Source organism: Dipteris shenzhenensis, chromosome 30 (assembly GCF_047967505.1).
Source record: "Dipteris shenzhenensis isolate YYH24624 ecotype China chromosome 30, Dip_SZ_1.0, whole genome shotgun sequence".
Taxonomy (NCBI): domain Eukaryota; kingdom Viridiplantae; phylum Streptophyta; class Polypodiopsida; order Gleicheniales; family Dipteridaceae; genus Dipteris; species Dipteris shenzhenensis.
In genome coordinates this window covers 34352959-34366603 of record NC_141625.1, presented here as the reverse complement: position 1 = coordinate 34366603, position 13645 = coordinate 34352959, and the positions used below count along the sequence as shown (strand labels likewise).

General features: G+C 45.0%; 1 pseudogene across 1 annotated transcript in view; it reads right to left on the bottom strand.

The window, feature by feature from the left end:
* The window catches only part of LOC147882023 (uncharacterized), a 45023-nt pseudogene extending 33252 nt beyond the window's left edge, over window positions 1–11771 (bottom strand). Inside the window, exons 1-2 of the transcript XR_015543939.1 lie at window positions 11550–11771; window positions 11145–11464 (exon numbers count right to left, since the gene is read on the bottom strand). The product of XR_015543939.1 is annotated as an uncharacterized LOC147882023 (transcript). The remainder of the gene's footprint in view (window positions 1–11144; window positions 11465–11549) is intronic.
* Between the last annotated feature and the right edge of the window lie 1874 nt (window positions 11772–13645).

The following is a 13645-nucleotide window of genomic DNA, read 5'->3' as shown; positions in this document are numbered from 1 at the left end:
GGAGCACAAAGAGGAAGGGAGGCAAGGCGAGGGGAGGAGCAGGCAAGGAGGAGCTCTGATTTGGCAAGGCAGGGGAGGGCTAAGAGGCTGGTGCTCCAATTTTGATGGGGACAATATTACACATTAATCACAACCCCTTTTGGCTTATCCTAACTTGCAAATGTTTTATGCTTGATTATCATGACTCTAATCAATGTTTGATTAATGATTAATGTGCATGTTCCACTTTTGGATTGGATTGATCTTTCATCATGGCATTTTTCTATGCAAAGTTAAAAAATGTTGGTGCTAGTGTCATGCTCATTGGAGCTCTCGATTAGAAGTTACAAAATTTACAATTAAGAAGACCCATTATATACCCATTACTTACTCATTTACAAATAGGGCCCCCCAGTTAGTAAATTTGGCCCGATTTATTAATTAGTTCGAGAGGGAGGGGGGGATTCACCTAAGCGATGGGCTAAGCAGAATATTAACCTAAGGCACGAATGATAAAAAGTAACGAGTTTTAGAGAACTCCCCAAAAGCCATTGGGAGGAGAATTTTCTAGAAGCGGCTGGAGGTGTTTAAGTAGAGGGGCTGACGAAGGTAGAGTGAGGAAGGAGGAGAGGGAGGAAAGGTGAATGGTGGGAGAGGAGAGGGAGTGGGATATAGGCTATGCTAGGAGAGGGAGAAGAGAGGGTGTGGGAGAGAAGGCTGTAATGTGGAGAGGAGAAGGAGAGGGCTACGATAGCCTCTCACAACCTTAAGCCATACCTTAATTTGATTAATTTTTTGTTTTGTTGTACCTTAATTCGAACAAGACAAGATGGGAGCCAAACAAACAAATAGTTAATACCAAAAGGCGTAGGAGTGATTAGGTGAAAATTAGAAACTGTGCAAGTTTTTTTTTCCTCTCATAACGCATCATCTTATTAGAAGATAGTCACAGCAGCAAATAAGACATCTTATCATCATATCACACTTAACCATGTGAATAGATAGCACATCATCTTATAAGAAGATAGTCAGAGCAGCAAATAAGACATCACCCTATCAGCTTGCCATCATATCTTGTCCACTCCCCAAAATACATCGAGCCTACTAGTAGTGGTGCGCTCTCTTGCAATGACTGGAAGCTTACATGAATCAAGCCCTGGTAGAGCTGGACCCAAAAGGTTGCCAAGTATTCACTTGGAACAACCGAAGGAAAGGTGGTGATTTTCATGCTGGGCCGTTGGATAGGTTCTGCAGTACTGAAGAAGTTGTGGTGGATGAAGGGTCCAATGCATGGCGAATGCCTAGCTGGGCCCTGTATTTTGGACCATGTTCCGATGACATGGAGTTTTAGCACCCCACTAAGTGGTGGGAGATCCAAAGATATCCCATTTAAATTCAAGAAATGGTTTTTAAAGTCTACCAAGTTTTGTATGATGATTCAGAGGGTCTGGCACCACTGTATTATAGATCTAAGTGCACCCTGTCAAAGGTACCATCAGAAAAGTACTGGTGTCAGCAAGGGACTAGGACCGACAACATAGAGTTAGATGGAAAGGGCCAAGGGAAGAGGTAATGGCAGTAAGACAGTCCCTTCATTTGGCACTAATTAGTTCCCCTCAGGACCTGTATCTAACTACACTCTAGTCAAAATGAAACTAGCCCTCCAAGAGCAGGAGCTGGAGGAAGCAGAGCTGGCAAGAATCCAAAGTAGATAGACATGGTTGGTCGTTCCCTCCAAGGCATTCTTCCAACCGATATGGAGGAAGCATCAGAGAGAGAACATTGACATGATTGAGGATGCCACAGGAAACTTAGTCAACGGAATATTGGCACATCGCTGAGGTGTTTCGACGGGAGCTTAATAATGTGGTAGGTGAACATGCAGTGCAAGATGCCGAATGGACTGAGAGTCTGGCGGCAATGTTGGAGGGTGTGGTTGCCAGAGTCTCCGAATATGCCAGGTCCAAGTTGGATTACCCTTAGACTAAGGATGAATTAGAGAACGCATTGAATGCTATGTGATAGGACAAATCTCCCAAGCCAGATGGGCTCAATGCAAAATTCTTCAAGGCTTTTTGCAACGTAATGGCCCAAGACTTGATTGACATGGCCAATGCAACAATGACAATCGGCTCCTTGTGAAAGGATGTTAACATTGGGTTCATGAAGCTCTTTCCAAAGCGCCCAGACCAAATGAAAGTTGGTGACTGGTGGTCTATAACCATGGTCAACACTTCCTACAAGGTAATTGCCAAGGCTCTAGTGATTAGGATCCACAATGTGTGCTCCTCAATAGTGGATCGAGAGCAAAATGGCTTTGTAAAAGGCTGAGACATGCCCAGGTCTTGCATTGGACATGTATGAGGGCAGATACATGGCCTACATCAGGCTTGTAAAATGGCAAGAAGAGGTGTAGAAGATGGTAGGGTTGTCAACAACAAGGTCAGCTATAAGATAGGTTGGTTGGGCTAGTTGGAGCCATGGAAGTAAGGGCCACTGTGCCCTAGTTTTTTGAGACCCATAAGTCATGGGGCAGGAGAAAAAGTCGGCTAAGGGAGTCAATTTTCCCTTGCTGGTCAGTAGTTTTTAAGGGCTACCATGCCTTATAAAAGGAGGGCCTTTGACCCCATATTCTCATTCACTCAAGGACCAACCTTTGAGCTGATTGCATTAGAACAACACCAACCAGATTGGACTTCCACCAGTCCCAAGAAAGTGATCATTACCTGCAAACTAAGAGCTCGTTGAGGCCTATACCCTTGGCTATCTTCCAGGGTAGCAAGGTTCATGGATCTAGAATGGAGAGTCTACATATGCTCATCAGAGAGCACAGAGGCCCATGGATTTAGAGGTGTAGGTGATAGTAGTACGACATTTTGGTAAGGCTAGAGGTCCATAGTAGTTTGGTGGAACTCCCCTAGAACTCCGAGCCTCTCTTTTGTATTGTGTCCACATGTTGTTGGATGAAAATATATTAGTTTTGTTGGTAGTATATCTCTCTTTTCACAGTCTAGTTCCTGGGCTTGCACATGTTTGAAGTACACACAAGCAAAAAAGTTTTTGATTCAATGTGCACACACTTATAACACTTATATCCTAATAATGGGCTCTATTCTATAAAGCTACCAATGCCCATATGTAGCATCATTGCGTGTGCAGGTGTGTGATGTGTGCACATAATGTACTTGCATGTGATACTAAAAGAGAGGATATTATTCCATGCTAGTGTGTGCAATCCCATTGAGCTGGATCATGGGCGTGAGATAATACACATGTGCACATGCAAAAACACACATACACATAGTGCAAGAGTCATTTCCCAAGATAAAGGGCAAGATAGAAATATGGAGGGGCAAGACCCAGGAAGAATCACAGTGGAAAAGCACATGCTTGAGTCTTTGTTGGTCTATGTGATGTCAAATTTACCTTTCTCTAAGGTGAATATGAGGAAACTAGACAGGTGCACTTCTAACTTTATTTGGGAGGGCAGATGGCATGCTATAAATTAGGAGGTTGTTGTTAGAATCCAAGAGCATGTGCCTAGCGTGCCCCCCGCCAAGACCGCTAGCACCTCATGGAAGTGCACAACCTTCATGGCCACTACGGAGGCTCTGGCATGTGTGTATGGCAGGTCCCCAGCCCTGCCATAAGGCACCCTTGCCTAGCCAGCCCTCCAACCTCCACAAAAGGCAAGCTTGGGGGAATTGAAGATAGGAGGGGCAACTTGGACTATTTATGTCCCTTCATCTTCCACACACCTTTGTATGGGGGATAATTCAACCCTTTCTCCTTCTTCTTATCCCCTTTGTCCATGAGAGATTTGCACCTCCAACACCCCCCTCCAATCGATCATGGAGAGAGGTGGCCGGGGATCAGACCCGGGCTCTGATACCATGTTAGAATCCAAGAGCATGTGCCTAGCGTGCCCCCCGCCAAGACCGCTAGCACCTCACGGAAGTGCACAACCTTCATGGCCACTACGGAGGCTCTGGCATGTGTGTATGGCAGGTCCCCACCCCTGCCATAAGGCACCCTTGCCTAGCCAGCCCTCCAACCTCCACAAAAGGCAAGCTTGGGGGAATTGAAGATAGGAGGGGCAACTTGGACTATTTATGTCCCTTCATCTTCCACACACCTTTGTATGTGGGATAATTCAACCCTTTCTCCTTCTTCTTATCCCCTTTGTCCATGAGAGATTTGCACCTCCAACAGTTGTCACGACCCCAAGGGTGATTGGTGGGATTGGATTGACCAGCATGTTAGAAAAAAATGTGAATCTCTACTCAAAATGGATGTTGCAGATTGAAAGTTCCCAACCATGGGCTAGAATTGCTAGGAACCTTTGATGTCTAAATGCACCCAAGGGCATCAGTGAGCCCTATTAGGATGTTCTACTCTCTGAGTTTAATACAAAGATCACTAAGTCTGAATTACTAGCTAGACTAGTAAAGGTGTGGAAGGTGAAGGCCAAAGATTGCTCTTAGGGAGGGCTAAGAGCCCTGCATGGTGATGCTTCACTGGGCAGATCCTTATGGCTTACAGATTGGGCATTTGACAATGGCCCCCCAAGAGCAAGGAGCCACCCCTCGAGTTGCTGCCAGGGTGTTCAGAAGGGACTCAAAATCTTTAGACAAATATGTGATCCAGGGGGGAATAAATGGGATGAGGTTGCTGTCATAGTGTAAAATTTTAATGTCAAATGATGAGGGTATGCTGGTGGAGACAGTATTGAGCAGGTTGAAAGACAACTGGCCCACAAGTCACTTTTATCTTCATGATGAGGGACTAAGAGGTTTCATCTGGAAGTCGGGGAAACCACTCTCAAAGATAAGCTTTTAAAGGATCTGAGGGATGATGTGAATCGCCAAAGGGAAATGGAAGTTCCATGCACCATTGGATGGGGTCAATATGTGGGCAGCCAGGCTGAGAAGGGTATGGAGAGCAACCCCATCCTTCAAACTCAACTTTATGCTTTGGAGGGTTCTTATAGGGAAGCTTCCTGTCAGAGAAAGGCTAGTCAAGTGGAAACCAAACGTGGACTCAGTGTGCCCCTTTTGCAATGCTTTCAGGGAGACACATATGCATCTGTTATGGGATTGCTTCTACACTAGAGAAATTTGGAAGGAGGTCAACAACAGCTTGAGAGATAATTAGATCCACATCACGTCAAGGTGGAAAATGGCCTTGCTAGGGGATTTTGGGGGGTTGAATGAAAAGCTCTACTACATTTGGCAGCTGGTCCGAGCAGTCACTTTGACTAATATTTGAAAGTATCGAAATGATCTGGTCTTCCAGAGGATCTGGATGGGGAGACAAATAGTGCTTGATCGAGCACGCAAACAAATTAATTAATTGAAGGATTTTTATTGTGAAAATTAATTAAATTAAACAAAAAAAGGGAAAATTCAATTAAAGAGATGCGTGAAGTGCTCGAAATGCTATAAGCACTTCAGGCCATCTAGCATTATAAAACCCCAACACTGCCAAAACCTCAAACATGAGATTAGTAGTCATATCATCTTGAAGTGGCACTCCTTTGAAGATCAGAGAATTGTGGATTTTCCATATGAACTGAAGAGTCACTATGCATACAATATCCCAAACACGAATCAAGCTTGGATTGAGATTGCCATGATCTCCCAGCAAAGCCAACTACCAGCAAAGACAAACAAACAATTGTGCTCGATGAAGCCATCTCTAAATCGCCCACCAAAGTCTCCTCACCACCACACAACTCCAAAAGAGGTGATAGTGGGATTCCATAGCTATCTTGCAAAGAGAGCAGACTGGAGAGATACGTTGCCACCTATTAAGCCTGTCCTTAGTGGACACCTTACAAGTCACCAACCTCCATAAGAAAAATTTACATTTGGGCGAATGTGTAGCTTTCCACTCCTTAATGATACGTCTCCTCCAAACAAATACACTATTTATGGGTGCCCAACGTCTCCACTAAAGGTGAGTATGAGAAGAAATACCAGACTCCAATTGAGGCACAAAATCCTGGAGAGAAAGCCTATGGAGTTGTTTCCCTTTACTATTCCCCCAACCTCGAAGGTCTAGGCTGCGAACCACAACACTACTAGTAGGCCAATCTGCTCTCACCCTTGATAGTGTGGCTTGAAGAAAATAAGCTTCTCTTGGAGTCGATCGAAATCGACACACCTGCCAACCTGCAAATCCTCTTGAAATCCGAAGAACACCTTGCTGCTCGATTAATCCTCTTGCAATAATAGCCCACAGTTGCTAAAGTGTACCTTAAGTAGCCATTTACAACACAACTTATCTCACTGAGCTTTATAAGAAAGCACACCAACCCCTCGCTGCTCTTTAGGAGCAGTTACATAATCCCATGGAATTGGGTCCCATCCGCTCTACCATAAGAAATCTTTAGCAAGTGTATCTAGTATCAACTTTAGCAAGTCCCTTTTCTGAGAACGAAAAAATTGATGACGCATAAACAGGCAGTGGAGAGAAAAAATGCTTGAGTGCGACAATCCTACCTAGAGTGAAAAGAAGCTTACTTCTCCACTTGTTTGGCTCGAATTTTAGTAAGACTCCAATCTAGTCTTTGTTGCATTGTGATTCCAAACCCGATTGGGCATCCAAGGTATCGGCAAACTGAACCCTGAGAGACAACTGAAAAACCATACTGCATCAGCCAATCAAGACAGGCGCCCCAATCCAAACACATTAGCATAGACTTGCACTTATTGATCTTTGAATCTGAGTCAATGGTGAAATCATCATATAGTTGCATTAATGCATCAACATTATCCTTCTCTGCAACAAGCAGGTTTGCATTATCATCTGCAAGGAATTGAGCGGCAAAATGCGAACCATTTGGAAGGGATAGACACGTATGGAAGAGCGACTCATAAGGACACAGTTGGTGCAGTAGTAGTCCAGTCACCAGAGCATCATTGAAGCGCAAACTTGTTGTAAGTATACCCATTCACAGATACAATCGCAGAGGCAGTCGCAAAAAGTGTAGAAACAAGTCTACAAAATCCCGTGCCTGATCCCAACTTACGAGGCACCTTAAGGATGAACCGCGACGAAACTCTGTCATAGGCCTTTTCCATATCCAGATTTAAGAGAAGGAACTTTTTGTTCTGCGTGCCAGTACAATCAATCGAATGCAGTAATTCAAAATGGCACCATGAATATTCCTCCCCGCCAAAAACCCATATTGCTTTGGGTGTAACCACGATGCAAGAAGAAACTTGACGCGTAGAGCCATAGCCTTGGCTAGAATTTTATGGGCTCCTTTAAGCATAGTCAACGATCGCCAACCTCCTGGAGAAAGCTTGTTGGTTCCTTTTGGGATCAGTTTAATCAATCCCGTATTGACAAACTCTGGTAGCTGACCGTGAAGACATCAAGCATTAAGAAAGGCCATAAGATCTGAACCACAAACACACCAAAAATGTTGATAGAATTCAATGGGAACTCCATCAGGCCCAGTCACTCTCTCACGAGCCATAGAATGCACTGAGCAAGAGAAAGGTCTTTGCAGTTGAAGCGCTTCAGGTTGAGAAATTATACGATGCATCGGCGATAAGAAGGTGTGAACATGATTATAATAATCGCCAACCATAGCAGGTGGAGTGCCAACAATGTTCGAGAGATGTCTACGGAAGACAGCCGCAATCATCTCTTCACTAGTGACTTCTTCACCTTTTTCATCTAGAATAGCAGCAATATTTTCTCTACTCCTTTTGTCCTTTACACTGTTTAAAAAAGAACTTTGAAGGGCGATCTCCATTGTCCATCCATCTGTGCCCTGCTTGCACTTTTGCTGCTGCAAGCTTAGAGTGTTACGCCCTGCGAATATGCAATTCCAGTGTTGCCAAGAGAGGAGGAAGATGCGGATCCCTTGGAGCCTCTTATAAAGCAAGCAGGACGGAACCACGCACCTAGTGCAACACAAAAGCTTCTTTCCTTTGTGTGCGAGCTAACCAGCGGCCGTGATCCTTACACACTCTAAACAAGCAGTCCATTGTGCCAAGAAGGACCTCTTGCCTTGCTCCATGCCCGAGCTATATCTCCATCAAAGAAAGATCTACCAAAAAAGGATGTGTTCATCTTGAAAGGTGGCAGACCTTTATGTTACTAACCCTATGAGGAGCATTTGAAATTTAACTACAAAGGAAGATGATCTTAAGCGCAAGACCCAAGCAGAATTTCACCTCTCATCTTGGGATCCAACCACCACACATGATAAGTAACATAGACGTGGTCGAGTCTAGCAACCCTCCAGGAATTGTCAAGATGATGATTGTGCCGCGTAAAATGTTGAAGGTGACTAACTTTGCGAAGATGGCACCAATCAACCAACCCTATGCTTTGGGAGAATTTAATCCTAGCTGCTTGCTCCACTTGCAAGATCTCAGCTGTCAAATGTGAACGATTAGAGGCATCTTGAGTCATATCCAATCACCAAAAAGCACAGCATGCTTACCAAAACAAACATTGCATAGTGTTGCGCATTCATCGAAGTGATTAGGGGCATAAACTGAAAGAATGACAACCACATTGCCTTTTATGGAGGCCTCAATAGCGAGATAGGAGCCATATGCCACCTCAAACAGAACGTTAGCATGAATTTGTGGCTGAATAAGAATTGCAGTGCCACCACGCCTTCTAAACATGCAATTAGAGAAAAGCTGATATCCTAAAACCTGCAAGTCTATCAAATCTTGATTACCAGATTGAAGCTCTTGAAGGCAAAATATATCTGGTTGATGCCTATGAAGAATCTGAAGCACCAAATGACGCTTCCAAGAGGAACAAGCTCCTCTAATATTCCATGAAATGCTAGAAATCAGTTTAAGTATTTATCTGTACCACTTCAAGTGGCCTATCCTCATCATCCTCCATTAGGTCCATAAGAGGCACAAACAAATTTGCAAAGGGAGCCGATTTTCTAGCATGACCTTTAATAGATTTTCTAGCCTTGTTTAGACTGCAAGAGTTGAGCCCTTTAGTCACCAACTCCTAAGCACGTGAACCCTTGGCTTGAAGGTTCCATTCGTGCATCTGCAGTACGACAGTCATCTTATTGTTCATCCTACCCTCGCTTTGCTGGCTCAGGATAAAAATGCCGGAATCAAGGTTGATTCGACTGAATCGTCCATGGGGTCCAGTTGTGAAGTGAAAAATTGTATATGTTGCAATAGTTTTGAATTGTAGCTTGTAGGTCATCGCCTTGGATATGCAAAGACTATGATTTTTAGAGCCTAGCGATCATCGTGTTCATCTGGTGGGCATGATTGTTAAGTCTATTCTATGATCACCATAATGAATAGTGCTTAGCCAAAAAATCAGCTCGACTGTATTTTAAAGGAAAGCCTTGGAAGTTTTTGTCACCTTCATATGGAGTGACGACTCTGACAAAGTCCATCGCCTTCAATATGCAATTGATTTGTCCTGGCTTATCATCCGCATATATATATGGCCCTAGTACCTCTTGCATGGCTATGTCTTTAGATTCAATCAGTAATTCATTACACATCTCTTATATTCCTTATGGGGACTAATCCCATACGTGAGAGAAGGGAGGTTCGTGGAGGTCCGGTGGAGGCATTCTGGAGGTTTGGGGGAGGAAGAGAGAGCTTCGAGGAGGGAGAAGGGAGCTTTGGGGAGAGGTGAGCACCACATGGCACCATGAGGGCAGAGCGCAGAGGAAACAGAGGCACTCCTGTTATCAGTGGCAAATGAGGTGGTGAGATCACGGCCGTCTCTCAGTAGTCTAAAATGGGCAGAGGACACGTGGCAGGCATAGGGCATGTGGGCACCGCAGTCTGAGGGGGGGTTAATGCGACCTATGAGGGCACATGCCACACAGGCTAATGCATTCACGGTGGCTGTGGCTCAGACTATTCCGTCCAGACCTGATAAAGTCAGAACATGATGCCATGTGGCATCGCGAGGGAAGGAGGGCCGAGTCTCGGTGCAGATGTGCAGCACTACCACGCGGTCATCACATGTGGCGAGGACGCGTGAAGCCATGTCATGAATAGACATGGTGCGCATCTCGATGGAGTGCGGGCGTCGAGATGCACATTGCAACGTGGCTTACGTGCATTGGTGAGGGGAAGCGACACACACATGCACCGAGTTGCCACGTGTACGAGGGTCGCCACCACGTGCTGCCATGATCGCTAACACACGCACAACTACTCCAGTTGCCACAGTTTGACACAGCTCCAGTCTAACAATACACAACAGTCTGACACGAGCCAGTAGAGAGAGGAGGCGGCCATAGAGAGAGGGGGAGGAGAGAGAGAGAGTATATATATATAGAGAGAGAGAGAGAGAAGGGGGGGGAGAGGGGGAGAGAGAGAGAGAGGCGGGACAGATAGGAGAGAGAGAGAGAGAGAGAGAGAGAGAGAGAGAGAGAGAATATGTGTGTGTGTGTGTGTGTGTGTGTGTGTGTATAGAGAGAGAGAGAGAGAGAGATGTATGTATATGTGAGTGTGTGTGCGCGCGCGTGCACGCAAGCATGTTGGTATGCATGTATATGTTTTTCGCAAATTTTTTGAAATTCCTCAAAGTTTGAGATTTATAAATGAAACCTTGAGTTTTATGAAAGGCAATCTACGATTGCAACTTCAGACCCAGTGGGTCTCCAATCCGTCATAGACGGGTCAAGTTACTCGTATTGGCGATGATGGCAGACACCCACTTAGAAAGTCGAGGTGCTGGAATGAACACCGTCGTGCGCAGAAGAAAAACACTATGTGGGTGATTGAAAGGGGAGGAAATGTTGTGGACTTCACATGGGAAGGGAAAGTGTGTAAGTTTGAGATCGGGGAGGGGAAATGGAGGAACGTGAACGAGCTGCCATGCTCCAGGGCGTAGACTGAACATGGTAATGGGCCCCAGTGCTCACTAAACAGGGTCCTTCAAGCCCCGAAGCCTCAGCCCATGGACGATTCCGACAAGGGTTCTCACGCTCCGGCTCTCCCAGTGTTAGGGCGGGGTCCATAGTCGTATAAAACAAAAGGACCCCGCGTAGATCTATCGTGAGCCTCAGAAGAAAGACGATCTTGAGCTGGGGCACCCATATGTACACCCCCTCGTTGACCATCAACTTTGAAGGAATTTTAAATCAAACGATCGAGCGCGCAAACAAATTATTGGTAAATTAGAGAACTAACCTGGATGCTCTTGCCTTGATGTCGTCCACAACGGCCGAAGCACCGATAAGTGTCGCCGTGATCTGCTTCACTTCGTCTTGCTGCGCATCGGGCAATCCCAAGCCCTGCAGCCTTTCTAGTTTCTGTCTCACCTCATTAACTGTGGAAGGCAATGATTCTGCAGCGGTGGCGTTGTCGTGTGCTTGTAGCGCGCTGTCCGCGAGAAAGAGTGTAGCTTGGATGGCCAGGTTCACTGGCCAAGGCATGCCTCCACTCGCCTTGTCCACGACGTTTAGAATGGTTTTAAGCACATCAGGATCGAATTGCGTCCCGCGTCGCACCTGCGGCCCCAGTTGGAATTATAATCAGACGATAGACAACCTTAAATCTACCACGCCACATTTAGATCTACAGGCCGCAATTCACCTGGCGATAGATCTCCGGTAGGTGTTGCCCAAGGCCCCGGAACATCTCTGTCAGGTCGTGAGCAGGAGGAGGAGGTGTGGTGGAAGCGACGACGTTGCCGTTGGGGCTGGTGTTTGTCGCAGGCTGGACGTCCTGGCGTTGAGGCGCAGGAGGTGGTGCGGTGATGTCCTGGAGGCTAGTGGAAGCGACGACAGGGTGAGAGATAGTGCATGTGTTGCCCATGATGCCGATTGGAGCAAAATGGTGAGGTGAGGGAAGTCTGAGAGGGCGGTTGAAAACAAGAAAGCAGGGGCGGAAGAAAGCTAGTTGCTAGCTCCTTAAATCAGAGTAGAGAAATGCTTACCACATGGGAGAGACCATACACCTAAAGTCAACACACCATTATAAAGAGAACCCCTAGGGTTGAAAAATGGGAAATTATTTGATCAAAATTCCACATCCAACCCTATATGATATCCTCATCCACCAGTCACCTTGATGTCTCAAATCTCAACACTGGGTGAAGTATTGTACAATCATCAATTGATATAAATGGGAAAATCCTTTATAAGTAACAGGCTTTATTACCTTTAATTGAAGACATGGTGTTAACTGACACAACTCACCACAGCATAAAATAGCAACCATTGAGTTCCAAGATCTTCCTTGCAGTTTTGGCAGCAATTGGCAAACACGCAAGTTCCATAGGTAATGGAGCTTCTTGCTTTTCACTCCCTTCTCTTGAAGAAGGCCTCTCTGATGGTCTCACATGAAGCTCTTCCCAACTTAGCCACTGTACACCTATTTCTCTCCCTCTCTCGATCTTTGTCATGATACCTCTCCCCTTCTCTATCACGTTGCTTCTCCGTTTCTTTATCATTGCTATGAGCAAGATCATTGCAAATGATGTTGCTCATAGTCTCTTTCTTGATAGCTGTAGTCATGATTGGGAGGAGCCTCTTGGTCAAAAAACTAAGATGAGGAAGTGGAGCTTACCCTATAATGAGATGATGTCAAAGGCTACAAATGATGCCCATAAGCTTGGCTAATCAAATAGATGAGCTCAGACAAAGGTAGTCTTCTCTGAAATCTTACATGATTAGCAAGCCGCAACCTACAGAGGCCCACCCCATCTTCATCTAGGTGTGGTATGCCACTGCAGCGGCTGTAGTTGTTTTGCCAAAACTTTATTGTGATAGTTCGTGACTTCGGACACTACCGTAGCTTCGATGTTGAAAAATGCTGCAGTACACTTCTCCTTGCGCTCATCCATCAAAATTTTTCGGTAGCATAGAATGCTTGATCCCCCTGCAATCCAATATGAGAGAGTGAAACACTGTTAGAAAGAACCTCGAACTCCAACTATGGAATGCTTGAAATTGTTTTAACGTTTAATAGTTGGAAGGATCTAGAGCTCGAGAACAATCAATACCTATACATGAAGATGTCCTTTCCAGGAGCAAGTTGACGCTTGCAAAGGGTATCAAATAGAGGAAGCCATATTTAAGCTTGGATGGACGATATTCCGAGCAAAATGCTAAGTTAGTGCCTGCCAAAACCGACCTCTTAGGTTGAGAAGCTAAAGTACCGAGAGAAGATAGAAGGGGTTTTCCACCTTGCATCGAAAGAAAATTTTATTGGTAGAGAAGGTCAAAGTTAATTAGAGTCTCAAGAAAAAGGTCAGAGATTTCAAACTTGAACAATCTACTTGAAGGCTCTCCAATGAAATTGTTAGAGGATAAGTACAATAGACGAATAGGGAGACAGACAAGGAGGTAAAGGAAAAGCATAAGGCAAATGGAAAGATGTGTAGAGTGCAAGAGAAAACAATACAAGGGCTACTTCAGCAAAGCCAAAATCAGAAGAGATGCTAGCTAGGAAAGTAGAGGAGTAGGAGGAAAAAAGTTAGAGATGCTAGCAAAGGGTTACATTGATTGAAGGGAGTACATGCATAAGTATATATAGTGATGCAAGATGAAAACAGGGAGGGAGACATAAAGGAAAGGAGAAAGTGTCAAAGCAAGAAAGCCCACAGGAAGATGGAATGGAGTATGTAAATAAATTTGCCATTTACATTGCAATGTAGTAGTGACATTGAAGAAATGAATCATACAAGG